This window comes from Arachis hypogaea, chromosome 11 (assembly GCF_003086295.3).
Source record: "Arachis hypogaea cultivar Tifrunner chromosome 11, arahy.Tifrunner.gnm2.J5K5, whole genome shotgun sequence".
NCBI lineage: Eukaryota > Viridiplantae > Streptophyta > Magnoliopsida > Fabales > Fabaceae > Arachis > Arachis hypogaea.
Window position 1 is genome coordinate 37283336 of NC_092046.1, and position 5647 is coordinate 37288982.

Consider the following 5647-nt stretch of genomic DNA (forward strand, 5'->3'; position numbering starts at 1 on the left):
GATATTGTGAAGACTAATGGAGTAAATCCTGATGTCTACAAGCTACTTTTCTTCCCATTTGCTATGAGGGATAGAGAAAAGTAGTGGCTTGATACCCAATCTAAAGAGAGCTTGGACACTTGGGATAAAGTGGTCAACAGGTTTCTGACCAAGTTTTTTCCTCCTCAGAAGCTAATTAAGCTGAGGACGGATGTTCAAATCTTTAGGCAGAGAGAAGGTGAGTCTCTTTATGAAGCCTGCGAAAGGTATGAGTTGATGCTTAGGAAGTGTCCTCCTGATATGTTCTCAGACTGGATTCAGTTGCAGATATTCTATGATAGAGTCTCTAAGACTGCCAGGATGTCTCTAAATAATTCTGCAGGAGGGTCACTCCACATGAAAAAGACCCCTGATGAGGCTATGGAGTTGATTAAAATGGTTGCTAACAAACAGTACTTATACTCTTCTGAGAGGACTTCGATGAAGAAAGGAGTCATAGAGTTGGATACCTTAGATGTTATTCTTGCCCAAAACAAGGCTATGTCTCAGCAAATTAATGTTATTACACAACACTTGAGTGGAGTGCAAGTCTCAGCCGTCAGTACTCAAGACACTTCTTATGATATGAGTGATGGCTTTCCTCAAGGTGAAACTTATGACTATGGCCAGTTTACTCCTGAGCAAGTTAATTTCATGGGCAACTCCTCTAGAAATCCCAATAATAATCCCTATTCTAAGACATTTAATTAGGGACCCCAACTTTGGGTAGAGAGACCAATCCCAGAGGCAACCGAACTTTAAAAATTCTCAGAGCGACTTTAATCAGAATAATTTCAACAACCATCAGTTTCAAGCCTCTCAACCACAACAAGCGCCCTCTCAACCTCAGAATAATTCTAACCTAGCCTCTATAGTTTCGGAACTCTCTAAGAATACTCACAATTTTATACAAGTGGGTCAGTTGAGTAAGCAGGTACCTGAGAGGCCTCCCAACACTCTTCCTAGTGACACAGTGCCTAACCCAAGAGAAGAGTGCAAGGAGGGGAAAGTATAAATTGCCAAGGGATCAGAGAAAACAAAAGCTCCAGAAAAGACTAATGATACCATAGCACACGCCCCACCCAAGGCACCTGAGCACAAGCCGAAGATGCCATATCCTCAGAAGTTTCAAAAGGAGATCAAGGACAATAATTTCTCAAAGTTCTTGGAACTTTTTAGAAAGTTGTAAATCAATATTCCTTTTGCTGAGGTTCTGGAGCAAATACCTCTCTATGTTAAGTTCATGAAAAGCTTACTCTCTAAGAAGAAGACCTTAAAGGGAAATGAAACAGTGGTCCTGACCAAAGAATGTAGTGCAATAATTCAGAGTAAATTGTCAAGAAAGATGCTAGATTCTGGGAGCTTTCAGATCCCATGTACTATTGGGAACATAACCTTTGACAAAGCCCTATGTGATCTTGGTGCAAGTATCAATCTAATTCCCTTGTTTGTGATGAAAAAGTTACAAATTCAAGAGGCACAACCCACAAGGATAGCATTACAAATGGTAGACAAATCTTTGAAATATGCACATGGAATAGTGGAGAATGTTTTGGTCAAGGTTGGAGAATTTTTTTTCTCCTTGAAGAATTTGTAATCCTTGACACGGGAGAGGATGAAAACGATTATATAATCCTAGGAAGACCATTCATACCCACTGGGAGAGCTCTAATTGATGTGAAAAAAGGTGAATTGGTTCTGAGAATGCATGAGGATTACTTGGTATTCAACATTTTTAGACCCTTACATCGCTCTGGTGAAGGAGGCACTTGCATGAAGAGTGAGCTCACTAATCCAAGTCCCCAAGGATCCCTGACTGAAGTAAAGCAGAGTTCACAACTCAAACCTCATATGGTAGAAACCATTACAATTTTTTCTGACATCAAACCTAAGTTTGGTATTGGGTGTGCATCATCCACCAAGAAGGAAGGCCCCAAGAAGGAAGGCCCCAAGAAGAAGGTACCCAAGGGTTAGAGGAACAAGAAGATCCCCACTAATGATTTCTCACCAAGAATGACGGTGGTATTTACTAAAATTCTAATCCTGCCTCATACAGTGAACATGATCCTCTCTCTTGAGCAAATAGAGTTAATCCATGAGATTACAAAAAAAAAAGATTCATAGTGAGAGATGAGGAGCTAAGGCTCTATGACCACCCCTCTCTTTAGCAGAGCTGACTGTCAAGCTAGTGACGGTAAAGAAGCGCTTATTGGAAGGCAACCCAACCCTAAGTATCCTTTGGTTTTTTTTTCAGTTTGATTTTCATTGATATTTGATTTTATTCATAATTTTCCTTGGTTTTATGATGTTTATGGTCATGCAAAGTGTTTAGAATAGGAATATAGGAATCTAGAAGAAGAACAGAACACGCTGGAGGGAATTTCCATTCGGGTGCTCCGGTGCTAAAAGCCAACTAAATGCCAAGCTTGGTATTTAGCACTTAGGAGCATGCAAATCAAGGTGGAGTTGCGTTGATGCCAGGGCATTTTGGCCAGTTTCACTGGCCTTTTCTTTACAGTTTTCAGGTAGTTTCATGCATTTTATTAGGAAATAAGCAAGTTTTGGGTGAATGTACACTTACACCTTGATTCAAGCAAACATTGTGAACTTTACATGATTTCATGAGAATAATGCATGAATTGAATGCCAAATTATATAGTGCAAGATCTCATGACCTGGAACAAATATTTGATGCACCTTGTTTGTTTAATTTCAGGACAAAAGAAGCATAGAAGAACCACGTTAGCAGCCACATTAGTATCACTAACGTGACCACTAACGTGAAAAGGGAGCAAGCTTGCATCGTTAGTGGTAAAGTTATCACCACTAACGCCTTCGAAAGCCATCACAACCCACGTTAGTTGCCATGTTAGCTTCACCAACGTAGGAACTAACGTGGAAGAAAGAGGAAGCTCCAACGTTAGTGGTAAAGTTAGCACCACTAACGTTGCAAAGGCCACACATAACCATGTTAAGGGCCACGTTAATGCTATTAACGTGAACTCTAACGTGGAGCAAAGAAAAGATCACCAACGTTAGTGACACTAACTTTGTCACTAATGTTGGACCAGGCCTAGATTATCTGCGTTAGTGGCCACGTTAATGCCACTAACGTGAAGGGTAACGTGGAGCAAGGGATGAGATGCCAACGTTAGTGACACTAACTCTGTCACTAACGTTGGAGATGGCAAAGCATACCCACGTTAGTGGCCACGTTAATATCATTAACGTGAGCACTAACGTGGAAGAGAGGGAATTGTTGTAGCGTTAGTGACAAAGTTATTGTCACTAACGCCCTCGTGTCATGGTATGTCCACGTTAAAGGTCACGTTAGTTACACTAACGTGGACCATTAACGTGAGAGAAAGGGGCAAGGTGTAGCGTTATTGGCAAAGTTAGTGCCAATAACGCTAGCGAAGGACAAAAAGGCTACATTAGTGGTCACATTAGTGCCACTAACGTGAGAGTTAACGTGGCTCAATTGGATTGGGACGTTAGTGACAAAGTTAGTGTCACTAACATTTTTGAACCAGAATTTACACTTAACGTTAACACCACTAACGTCCTAACTAACTGCATACCATGCCTGACCCACTCTTTTTTTGCAAGCAAAGCTAAGCCCACTGAAGACTGTAATTGCTTCAACTAAAGATCAAAGGTCCATATCCAAGACTTGAAGAGCTAACTAGAAGATTAGAAGAATAGTATATATAGGGGTAGTTTTGAATTAGAAAAGAGATTGGCATTATTGGGAGCTACACTCTGTATATTTACTTTTCCTGTAAATTCTAGTTTAATTTTACAATGCACTCTTCATCTTTAATTTCCATTTCCAGAGTTATGAATAACTAAACCCCTTTTCATTGGGTTAGAGAGCTCTGTTGTAATTTGATGGATCAATTGTAGTTTCATTCTTCTTCCTCTTTCTTTTCTCTTGATTTTACTAGAAAGATTTCGATCTTCATCCAATAGGTTAGTTATCTTGGAAAAGAAACTCTCCATAATTGGATCTCTTCTGAGCCTTGGAAGAGGAATGAGGGGATCATGCTAGAAATGCTTTCTCATGTTAGACCAAATTGGGGTTTGGATGGATATAGTGACATATAATCCTACCAATACTTTGATTTGGAAATACATGTGGTATAATCAGTGACCATACCTCATCTCTTTCCATGAGTAATTAAATCAAGGAATTGGGCAATTGTTCAAGCTTAGAGAGATTGGGTTACCAAGAAATTGGGATCCAATCACCTAAGATTGCCAAGGAGATCAATGAATGCATTGATTGAGGAAGAGATGAAGATGAATTTGATTCGGAGAATGCAACATCTCCTAAGCCCAATGAATTCCCCATCTCTGATCTTATCCATTCTCTTTACTTTCTGTTATTTACTTTCATGCTCATCTCCCCAACTCCCCATTTAAGATTCTACAGATTTACATTCCATGTCATTTATCTTTCCCGCATTTAAGTTTCTGCAATTCTCACTCAATTTGGCTTAGCTTGACTAGAACACTCATCTAATTAAAATTGCTCGACCAATCAATCCCTGTGGGATTCGACCTCACTCTATTGTGACTTTTTACTTGACGATAATTCGGTATACTTGCCGAAGGAAAATTTGTAGCGATACAAGTTTCCACGCATCAAGTTTATGGCGCCCTTGCCGGGGATTGATTTTGTATCAACAATGATTAAATTAGAGGATAACTAGATTCAGCAATTTTCTTTGTTTGGCTTATTTCATTTTAGTTATTTACTTCCAGTTAGCTATTTTCTTTTCCTTTTTCTTTCTCCTTTATTTGTTTTCTTAGTTATCTATACTTTTTTTCACTAATCCACTAACTGTTTGATATATTGCGCCACTCACACTAACAGCCATCTTAACAAGAGTGATTTTTTCACTTTTCTCTTGCCTTTGTGCTCTGTTGATTGTATGACAGGTAGAATAAGAGGAGCTTCAACCTCCTTTGATTCTGAATCTGAGAGGACCTTCCATAGATTAAGGAGGGAAGCAAGAGGAAAGAGGGTTGTTGGTACTGAGGAAGAGGAGGAGAACTTAGAGATGGACATGGAAGAGAACATGGAAAACCACCATGAGGAGGAGGCACACAACCATGCCAGAGAAGGCCCAGCAGATCATGCTGGGTAGGAGAGAAGAGTACTAGGCTCTTATATTAATCCAAATCCAGGAAACTGTGGAAGCAGTATCCAAAAACCAACCATACATGCCAATAACTTTGAACTGAAGCCCCAGCTCATCACCCTTGTTCAGAACAACTGCTCATTCGGAGGAAGTGCCTAAGAAGACCCCAATCAACATTTAACCACCTTCCTAAGAATATGTGATACTGTGAAGTCTAATGGTGTTCATCCTGACACCTATAGATTGCTTTTGTTTCCCTTTTCACTCAGGAACAAAGCATCTAAATGGTTGGAATCCTTCTCAAAGGAGAGTTTAACAACCTGGGAAGATGTGGTGAATAAGTTCTTGGCAAGAATCTCTCCTCCTCAAAGGATCAACAGGTTGAGAGCTGAGGTACAAACTTTCAGGCAGCAAGATGGTGAAACTCTCTATGAAGCATGGGAGAGGTTTAAGGACTTAACAAGAAGGTGCCCACCAGACAT

At 40.0% G+C, this 5647-nt stretch overlaps 1 non-coding gene across 1 annotated transcript; it reads right to left on the minus strand.

The window, feature by feature from the left end:
* Nucleotides 1-5543: 5543 nt before the first annotated feature.
* LOC112726107 (small nucleolar RNA R71) lies at nucleotides 5544-5647 on the minus strand. Its single transcript, XR_003165173.1, has one exon. It is a non-coding gene; the product is annotated as a small nucleolar RNA R71 (small nucleolar RNA).